Below are 25,438 nucleotides of genomic sequence, written 5' to 3'. Positions count from 1 at the left end.
AATGAAAGGTACTTTTGTTGTCAAGAATGCCTGTCTCTTCCTTGTTCCAGGGAACTCAAGTCACTACCAGCCTGATGCCTTCCATACCACAGATTTAAGTAGCTATAACTCCCTCTGTATGGTGTTAATGCCTCTCTTGCAGCCTTTATGATTTTGTCTTGCAATTATCTAGTTACACAGCTTTTCATTCCGGTACTCTTTTCCCAAGACAGGCAACATACGTATTCTTCTTTGTGCTCTCAATTCCTGTGGCATATATTTCGACTTCAGTGAGTATTTGCTGAAAAGACAAATAGTTATTTCACAGTTCCAATAACATCTACTAAGAGTTCTTTGTTTCTCTGGTTTTCCTAAAGCAGCCTCCTCCAGCAACCAAAGAAACTCTTTTCCTGGCTCTCCTTTTATATTAGCAGACCAGAATGAAGTCACATAGAGTTTATATTGAAGAAGAGCATGTGAAAAAAAATCACATGTAGTCGAATTTGTCTTTGAAAAAGGCCTTGAGTAGCCCTTTGTTTCTCTCTTGCAACCTCTTTCATTAGGTCACTGAAAGCAAAAAAAAAAAAAAAAAAAAAAAGAAAGAGGATTTCACATGAGATCTTGTAGGTAAGCAAAGCTATTTTTTTCGTAAGTTAAGTGTATATATACTGGTGTTGCCTTGTACTGTTGGGTCCTACCTAATTCCCCTCCTCTGATTTTCTTTTCCTCTTAGCTGGAAACTTGTCATTCTTGTTTAGGTTCAAACCTACATTCGTTTCTATCAAAGGCTCTGCAAGGCAAGAGAACTCAATGTTATGGTTCACCATGTGGGCAATTAGCAGCAAATTGTTGTCCCGACTAGTTTGGCCTGACCCTAATTATTGGTCCCAATTATGTTAGTGGATTTTTACCTTCTTCCCAAGATCACATTCTCTGCCTCATGCTTCATGAGTTAACTGCATGCCTGCCTTACCTTGATGCATCAGCCTCTGTCTGAGGAATCTGCCTGGTACCCTATTCCTCTAGGAGGTGGCAGTGGACTTAACAATTGCTAATCAGCTTCTCCTCATACATGTGGGAGTTCTAATTTCTTTCTCTTGTTCTCACAGTCTACCTACATTCTTGCTATATATTTCAGATAGCTTTACCTGTCAATACCTTTGCCTATATTGTCAACAAACCGATCGAGTACTTTTTTTTTTTTCAATTGCAAATGGGACTCTGCCCCAAGCCCAACAGCTGGTTCCAGGTCCTCACTTTCCTATCTTGCTACTGTGAATCTCATCATCATATCATCACATCATGAATCTAACTCAATTGCAGCAGCTCAGATGAATGGGTGCCTTTTAAAAGAGACCAGACTGTTGTCAACCACAACTAATATAGTATAAATAGAATTAAACCTTTAACACAAGAATCATGTATTAAACATTAACATATTTCCTCACACATCAACTATCTGGTGGATTTTATTTTTATGAAGAAAATGAATATCCAAAAATTTGTCTTCAAAGCATTAATTCTTTGAGTCATGAAGGGGTATTTTATTTAGGGAACAGAATCCAACAATGGATTTAACTCATAACCTTAAAATGTACTCAAAAGGTGATGTAGAATGATCTCTTCATCAGGAGAAAATGAGGAGGAATGAGAGCCAGACGGTGGTCACTATGAGATCTGTTGAATAAAAGTGATTAATTTCACAGATATGGGATTGATGGTCTTCAGTTTGAAATTTTTATATACTGTATCTCTACTTATAGAAGAATCCTGCATATGAAAACATTGATTTATCAAACAGTTTAATTTTCTTGGAGAGTTTCCAGCAGTGTGTGTTTTTTTAAAGAAACACATATATACACATATATACAGTTCTGTATCTTGAATTAGATTTAGAAAGTGTTGGAAGTGGGCTATAAAATCAAATTCAGGAATGAGGCGATGATGAAGATTTAGACTTATAAGACAGACCAAAATGAGAATTGGCTCATTTGTGTAGCTTCAGTCTCCAAACACCTGAGCTGAGATATGATAAGAAGTATGCCTTATTTCACATAATAACATGATTTGAATTAATTCTTTCCTACTGCCTGTTTCGCCTTCAAGCAATTGCAATCTTTGACCCAGCTGCACAAACATAGCAAAATCATGGTTCTTTATAGGCTCTTGGTTGTGTAAAGGAACAGCAATAAAAATCAAAGTGAGTTTTAGGAGTATCATGTGAAAAGCTGTCTGCATGTTGAAAGGTACTTGCTTTTTGCAATTCAGAACACTCTCTTCTAAGGAAAAAAAAAATCAAGACTCAAAAATCATGATTGGATTTCCATTGATGTCTCATTATTACTAGGAGTCCTGTGTGGTCCTAACATTTACTACTTTGTTATATGAGTACATGGAACAGTATAAACACTCTGACCCTTAACTCAGGCTCTCATCAACCATACCCCATGCCTTCCTAGTCTGGTCTGTTATCAACATAAAAATTGAGAAATATAGGATTTAATAACCATATTTAATTAATTTACCAAATAGATTCAAAGCAGGTATAGTTAGAGCTATCAGGTAGCTGATTTTTTCTGTGCACTTTATAAAAACAGAAAAACTAACATTGTTCAGAGAATAAAAAGATTGAGCAATGTATTTTCTGGGGTAATGGTTTGAAGGGGCCTGGCCCAGAGGAGGGTGGGAAAAAAAAAAGATGATGTACAGCATGATTTTTCCTTGAAGCCGTTTTCAGCTTTTTACAAAGCATGACAATACTTTACTAATCTGTTTTCCTGACTGTGATCATAGCTTTTAAGTCATACACTTAAAGAGAAAAAAAAAAAAGCATTCTCTCTACTGTTCCCAGGCTTGAGAAAAATTCTGTTTCAAGTTTACTGAAGTCATTTGGTATTTTGATGGAGATAGGATAAGACTATATATTCCTCAGGAAAGAGCAGTGTGGGAACATGGCATGTACGAACTCATATTAAGAAACAATTATAAACAATCTGAAGAAAACTGGGGTTTCATGAACATCAAAACAGGAAGACAATGGTATAAAAATAATCTAAGAGTTGATCAGGTTTACTGGGGGAAAAAAATGCCTGCTATTGTTACCATTATCAGCCCACTAGAATTAACAAAAAATGTTTTCTGCTGTGAATACTGTTGACAAGGGGAAGTTGGTCTAAGATTAGCTTTTTCCTTTTTGCTTTAATTGCCTGGGAATCAACTATCATTTTATTTCTGGGTTCATTCCACTAATTTATAGCCTAGAAACACACATGTGGGCTTAATTCATGGAGAGCTAAGCTAATCTCCTATCTGAGCTCACTCAACCTCATCATTCAAATTCCCCCAGTGATGGGGGAATTTTTTTTTTTTAAACATCTTTATTGGAATATAATTGCTTTACAATGGTGTGTTAGTTTCTGCTTTATAACAAAGTCAATCAGCTATACGTATACATATATCCCCGTATCTCCTCCCTCTTGTGCCTCCCTCCCACCCTCCCTATCCCACCCCTCTAGGTGGTCACAAAGCACCCAGCTGATCTCCCTGTGCTATGTAGCTGCTTCCCACTAGCTATCTGTTTCACATTTGGTAGTGTAGATATGTCCATGCTACTGTCTCACTTCGTCCCATCTTACCCTTCCCCCTCCCCTTGTCCTCAAGTCCATTCTCTATGTCTGTGTCTTGATGGGGGAATTTAAAGGACAATTGTTTTCTCTTTATTTCCATAATTTCATGCCTGTAAATCTTCATATTTCTTACATGATTTCATAAATTATATATAACTTCCAAATTGGTTTATAATTTACCTCACTCTTGCAAATAAAGTCATTTGCTTAAAGTCTCTGAAAATGATATATGTTAAACTAGTTGTAAAAGAATTTGAGAAGCATGAGGTTGTTTTAAATCACCTGCGCCTTGCCTGGAAAGATAGAAAAAGTAAAACATACTGTAAAACGATGACAAAGAGAGACGGGGAGAGACAGCAAGTGAAAGATTTCAAGAACTACTTTTCCTTTCAATGATTTTGTTCTTAGGATTATTTTACACACGCACACACACACACACACACACACACAGAATCTGTAAAAACTCACAACTCTTCTCAATAATACAGTCCCCCTACTCCACCCCCATAACCCCTGTGCTGCCCATGCCCATTTTGCCTCTGAGGGATATCTTGGATTTGAAAATTGTGATTGTTTAATATCTGCCTTACAATTCTCAAGAAATTTTCAAGTTCAGTACTATTTCCTTTAAGAGCATGTTATCAATTCCAGGATGTGGCTGTATACAAATGACCCTAAATCATTTCTTGATTTATAAAATTAATATTTCTAGATAACAGAGAGATTGTATTTTCTAATCTCTTTTCCATAGCCTTTCCTAACCATCATGGATTTTCTAATGCTCTACTTTAGAAGCAGTAAGATTATTAGATACTAGCTATGTAAACATGTTTAAAATATGACAGTTTCATATCAGAAATTTAACCAAATCTATAAATTGAATACATTAGTAACTGCAATTAATATTGCAAAGTCCCCACAGTTCAGTTGACATATGGCTCCGTTGATTATAACTTATATCAAAAAAGAATGAAATTTATTTAGCAGAAAATTTTGGCAATTTATGTTTATAGTAAAAAAGGCTCAATTTTTACATAGTTATGTAATCCTGGATAAATGAATGAAAAAGTAATTTGAGTTTTACTTTTGGAGCTTTTGCCCTTTCATACACAGGAAGGTGAATTCAGTGGTTAAAAATACAAAAAATAATTATTATAATTCATTCAAGACTGTCTATATAGCACATTATCTTTACAAGGATACATAGCCCACCAATTTATTTCCAAGCTATCACAGACAAAATTACTTAAAAAGAAGTTTCCGGGGCTTCCCTGGTGGCGCAGTGGTTGAGGGTCCGCCTGCCGATGCAGGGGATACGGGTTCGTGCCCCGGTCTGGGAGGATCCCGCATGCCGCGGAGCGGCTGGGCCCGTGGGCCATGGCCGCTGGGCCTGCGCGTCCGGAGCCTGTGCTCTGCAACGGGAGAGGCCGCAGCAGTGAGAGGCCCGCGTACAGCAAAAAAAAAAAAAAAAAAAAAAAAAGAAGTTTCCTCACTAACTAAAGTTAATACTCAATTACCCATTATTGAAATGGTAGATAAACTAAGGTGAAATATATTCAGATATTTTGATATCTGAGCAATAAGTCATTTGGCTTCAAGGACAAGCATGTAAATTTAGCTGTATGTCTTGGGGGAACTTTTCTTTTAATACTGTGCTTTTTATATTTTTCATCTGTCAAAGTAATTTATAATCTGTAAATTGTCAGCATAAACATTGTAGTTATGCTTTGCAAGTGTTTATGAAAACTTTGGGCAACATTATTGTGCAAATCTGAATTCAGATACCTTATAATCAACCATGAAATCTTTAGAAGTGGCATTTAAGATGATGTATTTACATATGAGCTTTGCCTCTGGGGTAAAAATTCACTTATGCCTTTCAGTTGCCTTCTTGTATTGCAGAGACTAGAAAGCTAAAAATTTTCCTGTTTCCCAGGGAGTTCCTTGGTGGCGTAGTGGTTAGGATTCTGGGCTTTCAGTGTTGGGACCCAGGTTCAATCCCTGGTCTGGGAACTGAGATCCCGCAAGCTGCACGGTGTGGGAAAAAAAAAAAAATTCCTAATTCCCTTGTAGCCATCACTCTAAATGGGATTTAACTTTATAACTATATATTTAGATGCACTGGTACAAGATTTGAATTGAATTCAGAACTGAGTTATTTGGAACAAAAGGTAAGGCATCCATCCATTACAAGGCATCACAGTAACAATACCAATTACTGAAAAATTTGACAGAGGAACCTTAGCAATGGTAGTGAGACTCTGGAGCTGATAGTTGTAGAAGTGACGTCTTAACTGCACCAGCAGCATCCTGCTCATGGCAGAGCTGCTGGTCCCATAGTGGTCCGATTCTGTAGTTTATAATTTCTACCACAGAGTCTTTCTTCCCAGAGAACACAGGTTTAGGGAGTCTTTGTCCACCCAAGACACACCTAGAAAATCTGGACAGGAGCTGCAAAATGACACATGGGAGCAACAGCCTGGGCAAGGTAGCCTGTTAAAACAGGTGAAGAAATTTAGCTCAGAGAGGTTAAGGACCTGTCCTTGGGTCACATTGTAAGATACTCTGTGAGAGAAATTCAAATTTAGTATGACTCAGGCCAGAAGGCAGCAGTACATCAATACTAGTGGTTGAAATATTGAAATATTTCTGTAATGGTTGGTAAATAGCCACTGCCTTGAGTCCTCTGTATGCCCCTGACCCTTCGCTTAGGACCCAGGGGACTTCCTTAGCAGCTAGAAATGAATAGATAATGGCTGGTGTAGCAGGGGGTAATTAGTATTTTAGCCATTTCTTTTCTGATTGTATGACTTGTGCCATCTAATTGCTAAATATTTTTATTTTCACTCCTGGGTGTGACTCTTCAGGCAGGTGCTTTTTACCACACCAGGTTATGTCTTTGCTTAATACTTTATTGAATTCAACAGAATACTTAGATTTCAAACTGAAGTAACATAATTTTTATCTCTCCTTAGAGCAATAATGCCATTACTGTTTTTGGAGGAGGGAGAAAATGCTAGAAACTCAGCAATTCTCTGTCATCAGAGTGGTTCATCCAAAGATGTCAATCTATAAAATTTTATTTTGACAGGTGGATAGCAGCCTTATAGCTCTGGTGAAATGCTTAACAAATTGAAAAATGAATTTGAGATGAAAGCCATCTATCTTGGTGCTAATAACAAACACAGAGCATAATCTTGAATACATAAGATTTTATAACTTTCACATTTGTAGAGAGCCAAGAGAAAATAAGCCAAAGGCCATTAAGCTATACAGTGCTATGCAACTGAGTTATTTTACTTCAGGAAACACTAGGTGTTATGACAAAATTCTTTACATTTATACCTCTTGACATCTGGGTTTGACAGCTGCATTTAGCAACAAACATACAGAATAACTCTCTTCTTATTATTGCTTGTTATCATAAATTACTCCCAAATTCTCAAAATGCAAAATTCCCTAGACTTTCTAGACCCTTGATCAGTAATGAGTGAGTCATTACACAAAGACTGCTGGGATGATCAGCCTTTATCCGAGAAATGGAAGATAGATTTTTTTGTCTTTCCTGGCACCTAATTCTGCTGTAAAATAAATGTGTCATAATTTATTTAAAGTTCAGGGAAAAGAGAAAGCCCAGGAGTTCCTGAACTGTAGTGTACTTACCTCATGGAAAAATTATATCTGGTCAGATAACTGCTACTACTGAATTTAAAAAATAATACTAAACATAATAGCATAATGGATGAGAGTAGAAGTTGGAGAAGTCACAAAATTCTCAAAACAAAATACAAATGTTCCCATCTCTAGGCTTTACAATTTTACTGGGAGAATTCAATAAAGAGTGAAAACAAAATTGTTTTTTAAAATATTAAAATAGTTGAAAAATAATGCTTGATATTGTGGTAAGCATGGGGAAATGAAAATGCATATTTATTCCACTCTGTCCTAAAACTCCACTAATATGAGTACAAATAAATATATCAATAAGTAAAATATTTTTACAGAGCAGGCTACTGCCCTCATAATCAAAAAGAATAGGAGAGGAGAAAATAGAAGAAAGTTGGTAATAAAAATTTAGGTGATGGAAATAGTGACTGACTTAGCAGAGTGATGAAAGCTGAAACTAAGTACTTGCATTTATCATTTACTAAATATTTATTCAGCACCTACTATGTACCAGGTCCTGTTTAGAGAGAAGCAATAGAGCAGTGAATTAAAAAGGCAAAAACTCTGCCCTTTTGGAACTTAAATAAAAGAACCCACAGAGAAGAAAGTTGATTTGTATCGCAAAACTGTAGACAATCTGAAAACAAATTTAGGGTATAAAGTATCAGATTCCTTCTCCTACTCAGAACAGCTAGTGTCTTGCACCAACCTTCCAAGTGTAAGAAATATGGCTCCTGCTTCCCTTCCATCTTCCAAACCTTGAGCAAAATGACTCATGCAGCCAGTGCTAATGGAGAACCATAGCAGGTGGGGCATCCTGGGAAATGTAATTCCAGTTTGTCTAAGTTGACACACTGCAAAACCACAGAAAGATTTGAGATTCAGGAAACAAGGGAGCCAAGAAAAGAATGAGGTAAGAGTACTTTGAGGATAATAAAGGGACGTTCAAGGAAAAAACAATTGAGCAAAATACCTAGAAAGAAATTAACCCATATTGGAGCAAGAGGACAGAGGGCCCCAAGAAATATGGATTTAAGAAAAATGTGAATTCAAGTGAACTGATTAACTGAGGTGTTTGGTTACAATAAGAGGTGTTTTTGAGTTCTTGTTGGAAAGCAGTTAAAACTACAGGAAAATAAAGAATAGATGTACAAGAAGCGAAGTGTAATCATAACATTCTGCACTGCTCAGTTGTTAATGGTATTTACATCATTATAATCATCTCTTCATTGAGTGGCGATTCAACAAAAATTAAGAAGAAATATATGGAGAGAGGAGGAAAGGTAGTATTAGAAAACTAAAACAACCTTATTCATGGTAGGGAGTCAGAATATAGCATGTAAGCTCTTTTAATTAATTATTTTTAGGACAGTTTTACATTGACAGAAAAATTGAGCTTATAGTACAGAATTCTCAAGAACCCCTCCCACACACATACAGTTTCCTCTATTATTCATATCTTGCATTAGTATATTATATGTGTTATAATTAATGAACCAATATTGATAATCATTACTACCTGAAGTCCATAGTTTACATTAAAGTTTACACTTTGGTTATATAGTCCTGTGCGTGAAGGAAGAGGATAAAATGCATAATGTCATGTATCTGCCATTACAATATCATAAGAATAGTTTCCCTACCCCCAAATTTCCCCTGTATTTCATTTTCATTTCTTTCCCTATTACCCAAACCTCTAGCAATCACTTCTCTTTATACCGTCTTTATATTTTTGTCTTTTTTCAGAATGTCAAATAGTTGGAATAATACAATAGTTAGCCTGTTCAGACTGGCTTCTTTCACTTAGCAATATGCATTTAAGTTTCCTCCATGCCTTTTTGTTGCTTAATAGCTCATTTCCTTTTATTGCCAGTTAATATTTCATTGTAGGTATGTACCTTAGTTTATTTATTCATTTACCTATGAAATGACATTTTGGTTGCTTCTCGTTTGGGGTAATTATGAGTAAAACTGCTAGAAACATTTATGTACAGATTCTTATATGGACAAAATGCTTTCAACTCATTTGGATTAGTACCTAGTAGAATGACTGCTGTATAATATGGTAGGATTATGCTAAGCTTTGTAAGAAACTGCCAAACTGTCTTCCAAAGTGGCTGGACCATTTGCATTCCTACCAGCAATAAATGAAACCTCCAGGTATTCTGCATCCCTATCAGCATTGGCCATTGTCATATTTTGGATTTTAACCATTCTAATATATGAGTAATTATATCTAATCGATGTTTTAATTTTCAGTTCCCTTATGACATGATGTTGAGCATCTTTTCATATGGTTAGTTGCTGTCTGTACATCTTCTTTGGTGACGTGTCTCCTCACATCTTTTCCCCATTCCTAAATTGGATTGTTTTCTTATTGTTGAGCTTTAAGAGTTCTTTGTGTATTTTAGAGACAAGTCCTTTATGTGTTTTGCAAATATTTTTTCTCAGTCTGTTGCTCATATTTTAATTTTTTTAATGGTGTTTTTATAGAGCAGAAGTTTTAATTTTAATAAAGTCTAACATCTATTTTTTTTTCCTCAGGGATTATGCTTACAGTGTTGTATCTAAAAACTCAAGTTCACTTAGATTTTTTCCTGTTGTATTCTAGAAGTTTTATAGTTTGTGTTTCCATTTAGGTCACTGATTCACTTTGATTTAATTTTTGCTAAAGATGTAAAATCTGTCTAATTTCTTTCTTTTTCCACAATGATATCCAGTTGTTCCAGCACCATTTGTTGAAAAAATATATATTTTTTCTTCATTTAATTGCTTTGTTCCTTTGTCAAAGATCAGTTGACTCTATTTGTGTGGGTCTATTTCTGGTGTCTCTTTTCTGTTGATCTATTTGTGCATTCCTTCTCCAGTGCCATGCTGTCTTGATTACTGTAGCTTTAAAGTAAGTCTTTGAATTCAGTGATGTCATTCCTCCAATTTTGTTCTTCTTTAGTCTTGTGTTGGCTATTCTGGATCTTTATCTTTTTAAATAAAGTTTATAATCAGTTTGTTGATATATTCAAAATAACATGTTGGCATTTTGATTGGGATTGCATTGAATCTGTAGATCAAGTTGAGAACAGGTATTTTAACAATATTGAGTCCTCTTTTTCATGAACATGGAACATCTCTCCATTTATTTTGATCTTTGATTTCTTTCATCAAAGTTTTATAGTTTTCCTCAAATATAGTTCCTGCACAATTTTCATTAGATTTATGTCTAAACATTTCATTTTATAATGCTAATGTGAATGGTATTATGTTTTAAATTTCAGATTTCAATATTTTGTTACTAGTATATAGGAAAGCAATTGACTTTTGTATATTAACCTTGTATTCTACAAACTTGTTATAATAGCTTATTAATTCCAGGGACTTTTTTGGTCAACTCTGAGATTTCTAAGTATATAATCATGTTATCATCAAACAAATACAATTTAATTTTAGTTCCCAATCTATATACCCTTTATTTCCTTTCCTGTGTTATTGCATTCTAGTACAATGCTGAATAGAAGTGCTGGGAAGGGACATCCTTGCCTTATTCCTGATTTTAAGGGGAAAGCAACCTTCATCAAAGAAGGAATTCAGACTATAATGTGTAAAATTTTTAAAGGCAATAAGTAGACTGTTAAGTGAGTTATTTTAAAATATAGAGTTAAATATTAGATAAAACTGTTAAAAATAAAGAGTTTGCCTCTGCAGAGTGGAATGTTGAGGATAAGGAGGAGTGATGAACGGGCCTGCTGTTTATCACTATATCTTTCTGTACTGTTCGACTTGCAAAACATATGTTACTATGAGTATTTTGATAATTTTCTTCAGAATAATGTCATAAGTAATTTTGATGAGGCCTATTTTGAGACTAACTGGGGACAACTTATGTAAATCAATTAACATAGTTTCTGGCACATAGACAGAAACCACTGAATCTTATTCACATAACTGAAGAGAAAAAGGTGATGATGATTTTAGTAGCAATCATATTAGTATCACTTTCATAGAGAATATCAACTAGAAAGTAGAAGAATAGTGATAAATTAAGATCCATGGTTGGATTTTAAAGGACTAATAGTAGGTGATTACTGGTTGCTTAATAAATCCCTATAGACAAACTTATAAAAGAATCATTCATTTGACTTGGTTGTGACAGCCTTGCCTTACTGGAGTAGGTAGGCATTAGCTTCTGATAGGCAGAGGAGGAAAAAGAAAATAGATTAGATTTTTTTGTTTTTGTTTGTTTTGCCTCTCTGTTGGCCCAAATTGGCCCAAAAAAAGGGAAATGCAAAGAATCTGGGAAGAGTGTCTGAATTCTTTTGGCAGTCACTCTGGGCACATCTTTTTAGTTCTTTCCAGGTAGTATTTGATTAGATGTTATTTCTACAATGCTAAACATTTAATTCACGTCCTTCTCCTTTTTTTATTTCCATTTCTCTCATTGGATAGTGAATCAATATGAAGTCAATATAGTAAAAACATAAGATCAATATAACTCACCACACACCTTTATCTCATCTGAAAACTGCATCCTTCCAAATGAAGTCTTTTCTTCCAACAAAAAATGATATGCACTTCAGACTCTATGTATCAGTCATAAAACACATCTTTTTTTCCTCACTCCAGTGATAAGAATTGAATTTGGGGACTTTTGCTTTAAAAAGTAAGGCAGACCAGATACTGGAAGACCATCCTTCTATTTAACAACCAAGTCCTTGATAAAACAAAACTTCAGTGCACTTTGAGGTATACAGTAAATAAAAGAAAATTTCTAAACAGCTCTCAAATTCTCCATCTTAAACACTACTAGCCCCTACTAGCCCCTACCCCTTTGAGAGGGAAAAAAAAAAAAAGACCGCTGAAACAAGGGCAGGGAGCAATGAAAAGTAAAACATTAAAAGGTGGTCTCTCTCTGAAGGAAAATGGTACTATCAGGCTATGTTTCTTTTTTATGCTGCGTAACAAACTACCATAAACTTAGTGACTTAGAGCAAGATACATTTACTATCTCACAGTTTCTGTGGACTAGTAGTCTTAGATTAGCTGAGTCCTCTGCAAGGCTGAATCAAGCTATCAGCAAGGTCCGGGTTCTCATCTGAAAACCTGTTGGAGAGGGTTTGTTTCCAAGTTCACTAATGTTGTTGGAAGAATTCATCTTCTTGCAGTTTGAGACTCATGATAGCTTCTTTCTTCAAAGTCAGCAAAGAGAACAAGATTTTAGAGCAAGTCAGCTAAGATAATGGAGTCTTATATAATGTAACGTAATGATCGGAATAGTATCTAATCACCTTTGCCATAGTGGTTGGAAGCAAGTTACAGGTCCTGCCCATACTCAAGGAGAGGGCATGTACACCAGGAGGTGGGAATCATGGTGGCCATCTGAAAGTCTGTCCACCATAAGACTAATATTGATCAGGATTCTAAGGACAATGAAATGGAAAAGGGTGGAACTTGAGATTCCTTCATTTAGCTAATAACTCAAAAGGGCATAAAAGGATCACCAACTGTCCATACACTATATGGCTTCTTGTAAGGACATAAGGAAGGAGGTTAGTGAGTCTTTCAGATGTTTAACTACATAAGGAGCATCATATTGGTACCAAAGAGCTTGTACCAATTTATATTTCAAAATCATCTCTGGATGATAACCTTCTCAATTTAGGCTTCCAGCACTCATACATAATAAAATCAGTGAAATTTGGGTTTATTACAACAAATGCAAATAAATACTTAAGGAAAAATTAAATGAATGAGAGTCTGTAAAAATAAGAAACAGCAGAGTTATGCCCCCATAGCACTTAGATATTGAAATTATCAAAAATGGTTTATAAACTGTGAATTAAATATTACAAAAATTTTAAAATGAGATTTTATTTTTAAAATAACTCACTAAAAAATAACAAGCCATATTTTTAAAAATAAATTTTTCATGAAAATTGTTAAAATCAGAGGATCAGTGAAAGAGTTAAAAAGCAGATTAGGTACAACTAAGAGTACCTAAAAGAGAGAATTAGTACATTGGAAGATAAAAGTAAAACACACAGACTCCTGCATAAAGAGAAAAGAAACTGAAAGATATTTTTTAAATGGCCTGAACAATGGAGAAAACAGAATGAGTTAGTATAATGTATACTCTACCAGAGTCTCAGGAAAAAGGATAGATAGTATGAAGAATAAGTTATATTTGAAGAGATAATATCTGTAATTTTTTTTCAGAGCTGATGAGAAATAGCACTTTACAAATGCAAGAGATGAAATTAATCCCTAATAGAATAAATAAAAAGAAATTCACACCTAGGTCCATCGTAGTTAAACCTCAGAATACCAAGCTGATTTTAAAATTTATATAGAATACCAAAAGCCTGAGAGTAGCCAAGACATTACTCAAGATGAAGAATAAAAAGGGACTGCTTGCTGTACCATTTATCAAGTCTTATTATAATGCTGTTTTAATTAAGGTGGTGGTGTAATTCTGCAGGAAAGTGACCTGTGGAACACGCGGCCCGTGCACGTACACACACTCGGAGAGGGAAAGAGAGAGCCCCAAAATAGAGCCACACATATATGCAAACTCAGTGTATGACAGAAATAGCCTTGCAGACCATGAGGAAAAGAAGGAACAATTTAATAAGCGATGCTTTTATCAATTTGGATAAAATTAAGTTGGACCTTTACCACACACCATACACAAAAATATATGCCAGATGGCTATGCCCTTAAATGTAAGAGGTAAAACTTTAAAATTTTGGTAGAAATTGTATGAGAACAATTTCTGATTTGGGGTTAGGAAATGATTTAAAATACTGAACATAGAAGATAAGATTAATAAATTTAACTATCTTAAAATTAAGAAATTCTATTTATAAAAAGGTACCATGAGGAAAGTGCAAATTAACTCTATGTTGTAGATAGTATCTCTAACATACATAACCAATAATGAAATGATACCTAAAGAATAAGTAACACAACTCAATAAGAAAAATAAAATAATCCAGGGAAAATGGCAAAAAAAAAAAAGAGTAGACATATCACAAAAGAGAAAACATGAAGAGACAATACCCATATAAAATTAGGTTCAGTCTTATGATCCAGAAATGCAAATTAAATTCCAGTGAATTTACTTTGGCCACAAATTAAGAAGTCTGCCAAGGTCAAGGATCAGCATGTTGAAATATAAATTTATAGAAGCACATTGGAAACAATTTGGTCCTATTTTAGATGGTTGATCATAAAATCCCAACAATTGCCAGTTTTATTCAAGGTATCAGTCTGAGAAAATTCTTGAGTTTGTATACCAATAGATTTTTTTACGAAAAATCATAACAGCATCATTCATAATAGAAATGTGAAATGAAAACAACAAGAAAATGAATCATAGTATATTCACTTAATGGAAAATTATACAATATGTCGATGACACTTAGAAGTATAATCTTAGGTTAAAAAGTCAGCTGCAAGAGAGGACTAGACATAATGATTCAATTTTTGTAAAGCTCAAAACCAAGCAAAGCCAAACAGAATATTATTTAGTAATGTGTGTGTTACTAATCACAATGACGATAATGATAATAAAAAATTAAAATTGGCACAGTGCTTACTATATGCAAGGCCTCTTTCTGCATGCTACAAATGTATTAATATAATTCTTATATGAGATAGATATTATAATTATCCCCAAAGTAGTAATTTGGAAACTGTGGCAAAAAGGGGTTAAGTAACTTGCCCGAAGTAATTGGTCTGACTCAGAGTCTGCATTCTTGACGATTATGCTATACTACATAGATATGATAGTTGGGAGGTGTGTGTAAAGCAGGGAGATGGGATGGGGAGGAGCACACAGGTTGATACAAAGGAATTGGTAACATTTAAGTTTTTGGTTCAATGCTGAGTGATAGGTATGCATTTTAATATTTCTACCTTAACATTCATACATATTATACATATTATTTTGTGCTTTCAAAATGTATGTAAATATTTTTGAATGAATAGAATTTGATGATAATTAGGCTGTCACCTGAATATCTGCTTTCAGTATCTTACTAGGTTAGATCTGCTTTGCCCTACCATTCTACTTAATGGTGGGTCTCTTGTAAGCATCACTAATTGTGTATTTCCCAGTACTAGGCATTGTCCTAAACATTTTATGTGCTTTCATTCTCTTATTATTCACAATAATCCTGTGGTAGATATTTTTTATTATTCCAACTTGACTGTTGAAAAAAAACAAACAAACAGTGTATAGAAGGAAGTTAAGTAACTTGCTCAAAATCACATAGCTAGGTAGTGCCAAAATCAGAGTTTTAACCATTCTGCCATAACATCTGTTTTTATGAGCACAGGTTAATCTCATCCACCTAAAGCAGAAGATAATAGTAAATTAATTATAAAATACGTAGACTGTCCCAAAGTTACATACATGACTTTTTTGTTAGCTATAATCACCTAAGCCAGTGGTTTCTAAGCACTGTTTTATTTACCCTTTGTTCAAAGTAAATTGGTATAAATTTACAGAAGCCCAATATATAAAATTGATAAAAACAAAACTTCTCTGGTTTGAGTAGATGAAAATCCACCTACACTGATTTCCCAGTAGTTCTACCAAATATATTTGTAAAACCTACAACATTTTATGGATAACTGAGAGGTGTTGGTGATAGATTGGATTACTGTGTCCATTCTTATCTCCATTTCTATTATGGAAATGTATATCCATGCCCTTTGCCAAGATAAGTAGGCATACCTCTCTTTAATGTAGACAATATATTTTCCCTCCTTGCCTGTTGCTCTTGAGCTTGGCCATGTGACTTGCATATGCCAATGGAATAGTAGCAAATGTGACACGAGCAAAGATTTTAAATACTGTTGTATGATTTGCCTTGGATTCTTGTGTTCCTGCCATTGCAATGAGAAGAGCATGCTCTGTGTAGCTACTTGTTCTACAATGGAATATATGGAATAAATACAACCTGACCCGCAGGTGAACTCACTGAACCCAGTTAAGCTCAACCAGGACCAGCCAAACTTCAGTTGACCCACAGACATAGAAGCAAGAAAAAATGTTTGTTATGGTAAGCCACTGAGATTTAGGGATTGTTTGTTATATAGCATTATTGCAGTAAAATCTGTCTAACGCTATAAGTGTGTTATAATTCAGAAAATAGTATTAACAAAAACATAGAAGTCTAAATTATAGCAAGTTTCTCAGCATTTAAAACACTTTCATGAGAGGCAGTACCGTGTAGTAAAGAAGCATGGCCTCCGATGTCTGGCAGATTTGGTTAGAGACTGAAGTTACTGAATGTCTGGGCCTCAGTTTTCATATCTAACAAATAGACAAATGGTTTGGGTAGATTAGAAATTATATATGTAAAGAGTTTAGAGCATGTAAACATTTAACAAATGGTGGTTTATTACTATTATATAGTCATTCTATATTAAGCAAATTAATGGAGACACAAGAACCTCTTTTCAAAAGAGCATCTTGAGAACAGAGATACCTTATATTTACCTCTGTTTTATCTCCATTCTTGTTCCAAGCAAAAGAGTGACAGACTCACTATGTGTATGGCACATATTCAAAATTAGGTGTTAGAAAAAAAAACAGAGTATGCCCCAATAACTTGAGAGCCTTGTCCAGTTTCTTATTTTTCTGCGAGTAATATTAGCAGAGGAAAGGACCTTGCTTATTAAACTGTGATCCCACAGTGCCTATTTGACAACAAGCATTTAACTTTTCATTTTCTTTTTGTTAAAGATTCTGAATATGCTTGACATTTCTTGTAAAAAATTTACTTATCTATTATGCACCACTAAATTTGTGTGGTGTCCTACATTTGAACTCATCTTCTACAACACACAGAATATGTTGAAAAATGTCTCTTTTTTTCCATGGCCTTCATGATACGACTCATTCCCTCATGGGTAGTCCGTAACTCTGCCCTTGGTCACTAAGTGAATGATTTGGAGAACCTCTGTGGCGGAACATATTCAAGTTAAATGATGCAGTGGGAAAGACAGGGGTCATGGAAAGAGCAGAGCCTGTAGATTGTCAAATGATGCATGGCAGGCTTCAGGAATGTGATGCAGATGGAGAGGCTGTGAATATGTTTCAGGTACTGCAGAAATTAGAACAAGCAGAAATCCACACAAGTTCCACTTGGATATTGGAATCTGGTATCAGTGTTCTCAAAAATACAAATGGTATTGCAATACACATAATAGCCTTAACTGTCACCATCTGGACCCAAAAGAGACTGCTTGCTTGGATTCCCTAATCAATGACCATGTTTTACTGCATGGGTAGCAATTAGAAGTAATGTTTCTGTACTTTTTTTTTTTTTTAAACTGATAACCTTAGCATTTCTATTTTCTTTCTCTGAATTGATTCCTCTAACCCTGTCACTTATAACCCTCTTTGCTCTGAGCTGATTAGGACACCTGATTCCAAGCAATTCTACTCTGTTCTTCATTCATCATATGAGAACAAATTTGTAGATGGGGAGTTTGAGCAGCACCCATCCTCCAAGGAAAGGTGATATGCTCATAAATAATTTGGTTCTGTCAACAAGCAGCAGAAGAAACATCTGGCATGAGCTTTTATGTTGTCTGTGCTACATGACTTAAGAGGAAAGCACCATCTCTCTGAGCTGCAGTGAAGCCAGTGTAAAGCAGTCACTCAAGATACAGTCCCATTGGAGTGGCAGGGTAACTCTTGGTGGTATTGGTTTGTGTTTTGCTCTCCTGCCCATTTTAAGAGAGTAGTCAGGTCCCCATACACATGCTTGCTTCAAAGAAACTTCATGTTATCAGGATGATAGCTGAGGTTGCCTAGACTTTATTCCTACAACTGAGTTTCTGGAAAAATTACTAGTGAGCAATTTAAAGAGCAACAGGGAATAAAAGCACTCATTGAATTTTGTCTCCCTAAAAGACATGTTGAAACCCTAACTCCCAATACCTGTGAATGTAACCTAATTCAGAAATACGATCTTTGCAGTAATCAGGTTAAGGTGAGGTCATACTGGATTAGGATGGGCATTAAATCCAATGGCTAATGTCCTTAGAAAAAGGCTATGTAAAGACACAGGAACACAGAGACACACGGAGAACACCATATGAAAAAGGAGGTAAAAACTGTAGTGATACAGCTGCAAGTCAGGGGACACCAAGGATTGCCAACAATCACCAGGAGAAGCTAGAAGTGAGTCATGGAACAAATTCTCCCTTTGAGACTCCAGAAGGAACCAAGCTTGCTGACTCCTTGATCACAGACTTCTAGCCTCTGGATTTGTGACAGAAAAAAAATTTTGTTGTTTCAAGCCACTCATTTTGTGGCATTCCTAGGAAACTAACTCAAAAATAAAGCCCTTGTGGGGCAAAAAGATTCTTAGGAGGCTAAAATGAGGTCATGATGAAATAGAGAAAATCAAGAGCAGAAATTCTGTATAGCTCCCTCATTTATTTAATTCTGTGATAATGAGCAACATATAATTTCTCTAGGGTTCATTTTCCTTCTTTACAAAATAAAGAAGGTAATTTATTTGAGCTAGGACAGTGTTCAATATATAATAGCTCTGATTCCTTTGTTGTCATGATCATGATCATGAATAATCATTATCACCATTGTGTGCACTACTTCATGAAGTCATGGGGCGGGGGAGCTTGCAATGGGACCAGGGCCTCAGCTGACCATGATACTAACCAAGCTGTGGTGTGCCCGAAATAGTGGACACAGTCTTAACCCAGCTAAGCTATAGAGCCATCTATAGCTTAAAACACAGTGGTTCCAACCCAATTTCCCTGTTAGGGAAAGTAATATTCTTCACACCGGGTGGTTGTCTCCCATCCAATGCTGTTAAGGTAAGAAGTCAAAGTGGCTTTGGGAGTAGAGACTAGAAAGATTTCTTGTAGCTTATTATTCTCATGATTTACTTCATTTTGATCCACAGAGTAGCAAGGATGTACAAAGACAAGAAAGAGAAATCAGGAAGGTACCTCATATTTTCAGTTCTGTGCATTTTTCCAGCACATTTGTTGTATCTTCAGTTTATAAAACTGTCCTGTTGTGAGTCTCTAAGAGATCTCAATTGAGTAGAACATCGTTTTGGATTTGATTCTCTGAGCAGGCTCCTTATCTTATCAAAGAAGAATCAGATCACAGTTTATGACTGGGTCATACCCCTCTCAAGTCAGTCATCTCACACACATGAGCCAATGCAGGGTCTCCAAGGTCCCTACCACCATCATTGTAAAACTATCCCATAAATCAATATATATTTTACTGCCTTTGTAACACATACTCTGATTAATGATCATCCCATACCATAATAGAAGGTAAAGGCATGATTGTATGATTTCCTCTAGAGTCAATAATGGCTCCTTTCAGTAACTTAGTCATCACATATTTGTGATGCTTGGTATCTTGACCTCTTCCTGTGACATCTGCTTTCTTTTTCTTATGATGATACCTTAAAAGGATATAAGCCAAGGTAGCCATTCTCCACATTTTATACAATCTGTTAAACCTTTTTTTATAGCTGATGGCTAAAAAATAATTAGTGCATGGCAGTGGCATCCTAAATCGTCTGCAATTTTTAAAATTTGATTTATCATTTCCTTGTGCTCAGTTACCAAAAACTAGTTAAGACTAAATAGGAATGTCTTAAAATCTTACTGATATATTATGGTACATTCCAACATGCAGATCTCCATCAGGTCTTGTACTATGGAAAACAATAGCCAAAAAATACATTTTATAATTGTTGTACCTGAAAAAAGTTAATCACTGATTGTTCCTGTCTCTGCTTTTTGTTTTTTTTTTACCAGCACATATAGTGGGGTAGAAAGGATGTGGCCCTAGAGACACAACTCTCCTAAGCATCATCCTGCAAGTTCACTTTTTTCTTGGCCTACCTATACTTCCCAAATGACTTGCAGTTAGATTTTCTAGGATGATCTGCATTTGGTTTTCTCAGATGAAATCTATAGCCCAAGGCTAAAATACAATCATTCCACTGAGGGGAAATGGGAATCTAACAAGATTGGGAGAACCCTGGCGAATCTAATCCTTGGCTAGTAGGGTTGGCAGAAAGTGGCACAGAAAGGTCATTTGCATGTGGTAAGGGATAATGGGGATTAGAAAAGATATTGGTTCCAAAGTTACCGTACAAATGCCAAAATATTACAGGTAGGTAACTCATGGCCAGTAGGAGTCCTGTAGAGAACATGTAGATTGAGGAAGATAAAATTATTATTAAATCCCAGTATTCTACCTAATCTCATTTCTGCATCCTGTCAGTGTGCCTATTATGTGAAGAATCTATGAGTTGGAGGGCAGCAACTCATTAAGAAGAACCAAACTAGCTTAATAAGTAAGATTTTTGGAAGATATGCCATTCAATTGCATAAAAGTTTTTAATTTCACCTAAAGTTACCTTCTTGAACTTTGCAGGTACGAATGATAGTAGATTGTACATTGAGCACTCATTATTGACACAGATGGCTTATTTTTAGCAAAGCAGCTCCCAGAATACTTTACAGCACCTACACAGAGAAAGAAATCTACATGTTAAAAAATACAGTGAGGCTGTCAAAATGAACATGCAACTGTGTAATAAATTCTTTCAAGAACTTATTTCAGGAAACAGGGCTGTAGCCTAAGAACTTTTCCTTGATGCTTTTATGTAGACCATTTTGACAAATCAGTTCTCCCCAAAGATGTCTATGTTAATATTTAAAGCATCAAATATTTTTAAGCATTTACCTAGTATATTTGTCCAATGATTTATAAGAAATTTGATATTTAGAATATTGTTTTCCATGGGAAGAGGAGGAGACTGCAACTCTTAGAAATATTTAGGATGTGATACTTTATATCCTGACCTCAAGAAATATATAGTCTAATCAGGAAAAATTAAACACAAATGGCAAATAACACCACAAAGCAGAATCAACGGAATTTGTTTAAAGTCATATTGGTTTTTCTTCTCTTACAATTTCTTAGATCTCTTTTACCACTTTCAAACTGTGTGCAAATAAATGGGAAATGAAAGCCTAAGAAGCAATGTCTTTATGTATTTCTTAGCATCCTTTTCAGTAATCCACACGCTGTACCAACCTCATCTTCATAAACAGTGACACCTAGCAAATGTGAGGTCCTCTAGACTGCAGCTGTACGGCTTATACAAAAACACATTTCAAAAATACATATGGAATTGGTCTCTTCCCTTTATATCTGCCTTGGAACATTCTACAAAGACTAAATTCTAAAGATGTCTTTCCCATCCTTCTCTGAAATGAAAGCCCAGCTCATAAAAGAGAACCCAGCTTTGTCATTCTTCCATTTTCACAAAACACACATTGAATTTTGTTGTGGAGACATCTTAGAGCTCCTCTTGACATTTCCAGAAATTCTGGTCTTTACACATTCAGAAAGAGATCAGTCTCCTGGTCCTAATTCTCAATGTTTGGCATCTTAAGGCTTCAGTTAATTTCCATCTCTTTCAAGATTTCTAGTTGAAGTCAAGATTTTGCAGTTAGGAAGAATGGTTCCCACTTAATTTTCACTCAGTGTGTTACTAAAATAAAATCTAAGCTGCTGTAACAAAAATACTTCAAAATACAGTAGTTCAGATATATAGCTATTTATTTTTCCATGTTGTAACAGTTCAAGAGGGTAGGCAGACTCTGTTTCATAATGTTATTCAGGGACTCAGGCTGGTGCAGTAGTTCTGCTATCACCAACAAGTGGCCTCCAGGCTTGCCTCAGTCATGGTTCTTTCTGTCATGAAGATCAGTGTGAATCTGTCTTATGTCCAGTGCAAAAGAGGAAAGATTACCAATATATTTTTTAAATTAGGTGGAATTTGTATACATCACTTACATTCACTTTTCACCAAGGAAAATTCATTTATGCAGCTACATAACTGCTTAGAAGGCTGGTAAATAGCCTTACAGGACAGCCATGTGCCCAAAGAAAGAGGGAAGAGATTATTAGGAAACAACTAAGAGTTTGCACACTCAGACGTTATGAATCATATGGTTCATTTTTTAACTTTTTTGTTTTTTCAAAGTTGCCAATTACAGGGGCAGTTGTTAGTTTTTCTCATTGAGGGAGATGGCTAGACACTACTTCCATCACATCCTGACTGAACATAAAAAGAAACCATAGCTCATAAGAAAGTAAACCATAAATCTTGATACTGTTTTTATTCCTTCGTCATTCTGCATATCCTAAACCGAACAGACATATTTCTAGTAGAAGACAATGTATCAAGTACTATAAAATTATTTGGCTGGAGAAAGTGACGGAAATTTCTTGTTCGAAGGCCATATTTTTATCCTGTAGAGCTCAATGAACTTGTTACCCGCTGAGCACCCATCGAGAGTTCTCCTAGCCCAATTCAGAGAATTAAAGGAGGTTTAGTGGCTGTCTGGAGGGCTTACCAATATACATTAGACAGAGGTGGAAATTTTCAGACGTATCAAACTTCAAAATATGTTACACAAACTATTGCACTAAAGTTAATAGGAGATAAAATTTTTGAATATTTCACAGGAATAAGAGCTACTGTCCTGGAGAAAAGGGAGAAAGTAATTTGGCCAGATGGCTAAATATTTTTAGAGGGAGAGAATGAATATCAGTATGAATTCAGTCCAGTTTACCCTGGCTAGGTCTACCAAGAAAAGTGCAAAGATTGCCAGGAATATTCTCAAGCCATCTAGCTAGGGAGTCTTATTTACTCAACCCTCAAATATTTATTCCTCACAATATCCATTATCTCACAGTTGCCCTCTATCAACTGTAGCCCTGGACCTTTAAATGTAGCCAGCATTTCCATGCACAATGGTAGTAAGCACCTCAAATCCAACAGTTGTATGTGTAACATGCATTCGATGACAATCAACCTTAACTTTAATTTCTGAATCCACTACTTTATGCTTGAATCTCTGTTCCTAGGAGATGCCCTCCAGTGTTTATTATTGCTTTTGACCCTTGTTGGTTTGGCCATTGTAGACTTTATCTCTAGCATACTGCCATGTGTCTTCACAAGGCCCAGTTCTGAAGACATCTCATTTGCCAGACTAACCATCTTTCTTTTGTCCTTCCCTTCAAGAAAATTGTATCCTGGCATTTTAGGTTCTGCAGTGGCAGAAATGGGGAATGCAGATTTGAGAGAAGTCTGGAGATCTGATAGCAATTAATATTCAATAAACCATTATAGTGCACCTTCTGTGAGTATAGTACTCTGTCAGGCAATATCGAGAATATGAAAAAGTGCCATTCTGTTGGAGAGACAACAGAACTATGCAAAACACAAAAATATATGTTTACCTGGTACTCACAAAAACAATGGAAATAAATTCTCTGTAATTTTTAATTGAGGTATGGTTGATTTACAGTATTATGTAAGTTTCAGGTGTACAGCACAGCGATTTATGATTTTTAAAGGTGTACTCCATTTATAGTTCTTATAAAATATTGGCTATACTCCCTGTGCTGTACAATATATTCTTATAACTTATTTATTTTATACGTAGAAGTTTGTACCTCTTAATCCCCTACACTATCTTGCCCCTCCCACCTTCCCTCTCACCACTGGTAACCACTAGTTTGTTCTCTGGACCTGTGAATCTGTTTCTTTTTTGTTATATTTACTAGTTTGTTTTATTTTTTAGATTCCACATATGAGTGCTATCTCAAAGTATTTGTCTGTCTGATTTATTTCACTGAACATAATACCATCCAGGCCCATCCATGTTGTTGTAAATGGCAAAATTTCATTCTTTTTTATGGCTGAATAGTAGCCCAGTACGACCCGTGTTGGACTTCTGACCTCCAAGCTATAAAGTAATAAATTTGTGGTTTTTTAAGCCATGAAATTTGTGACAATTTGATACAGCAGCAGTATGAAGCTAACACAAAGTAGAGTGTTAAGGGGGTGTCCTTTGAGGTTAAATTACCTAGATTTAAATGCTGGGTCAGCCATCGTCTAGTTGTGTGACTTGAAAACTACCCAACTCTCCAAGTTTCAGTTTTCTCGAGTGTCAAATAGGATAATCATCCATAACGCACAGGACTTTTATAAGAATTAAATAAAGCACTTAAAACAGTGTCTGGCACAACCTGTTTTTTAAAATGTTTGCTATTTTTATTATTGTTTTGTGATTATCATAAGGTCATATAGTAAAGCCAGCTATTTCACCCCCACCACCACCTCTTCTCCATATTCGTTCCACAAAGAATTTGAGAAGGCTTTCAGAAAATACATATGAGGGATGTATAGAAGGCAAAAATTAAGACCTCATAAAATACAAATTATGATGTAAGCATCAGGAACAAAAAAACAAAACTCTTGTACTGAATGATCCTCCCTAGTTGTGGTTGGGTTCGTGTCTCATAGAGAGACCTGGACATAAATAATTAGAATGCACAAAAAGTGACGTGAATCATTTAAGGCTTGAACAATGTACTTCGAGAACTGTCACCTAGATAGGTCATGGGAAAGTTTTAGGGAAGTAGAGGTAATTAGAGTGGGCCTTAGAAAATTATCAGGATTTAAATAAGTGGAGAATGGAAAAGAACAAAGAAACAGACATAGGCAGTAGATCCTTTCCATAGAATCCATCAATAGCCTACCTCCTTGACACAGTGCTCAGCAAGTTTACCCTTTTCTAAACAGAACTACCCACATCACACTCCATCCCACCTCTCAAATATCTTCCCAAATGTATGCTTAGTCATTCAGACTAACTCTTATCTAAATTCCCTTTCACTCTCCCCAGCTGTATATAAATATTTCCTCAGCTACAAGGCTTCCTGTTGAGCCCTGCTCCTCCTCAGGCATGCTTGCCTTGAAAGATTGAATACTTGCCTACTCGAGAAATCAATCAGCATTGCTATATCCCTCAGCTCAGAAAAGTGGACTGCCTCAAACCTTGTAGTAAGTCCCTTCAACCATAATTCTTATAAAAGAAGTGGCAACACCTTCCTAGATTTAGCAGTTGTGATAAAATATACCCCTCTCCAAATTATTGAGAACCTTCTCTTAGAATGTGAAAGAACAGATTTCTGAATGCAGAAATCTTGATCCTTTAAAGTTTTAAAAATTACCTATAAAAAACTTTGACTGCAAGACACCTAGATTATAGAAAATGAAGTATCTACCTTCTGAAGT

At 35.5% G+C, this 25,438-nt stretch overlaps 1 long non-coding RNA gene across 1 annotated transcript in view; it reads left to right on the top strand.

The window, feature by feature from the left end:
- The first annotated feature begins 16,297 nt into the window (after positions 1–16,297).
- Positions 16,298–25,438, top strand: part of LOC125960539 (uncharacterized) — a 64,008-nt gene continuing 54,867 nt past the window's right edge. The window contains exon 1 of the long non-coding RNA XR_007470318.1: positions 16,298–16,330. This is a non-coding gene — a long non-coding RNA (uncharacterized LOC125960539). The remainder of the gene's footprint in view (positions 16,331–25,438) is intronic.

This window comes from Orcinus orca, chromosome 11, assembly GCF_937001465.1.
Source record: "Orcinus orca chromosome 11, mOrcOrc1.1, whole genome shotgun sequence".
NCBI classification, from domain to species: domain Eukaryota; kingdom Metazoa; phylum Chordata; class Mammalia; order Artiodactyla; family Delphinidae; genus Orcinus; species Orcinus orca.
The sequence above is the reverse complement of the archived record's forward strand: the minus strand, read 5'-3'. Positions and strand labels throughout refer to the sequence as shown.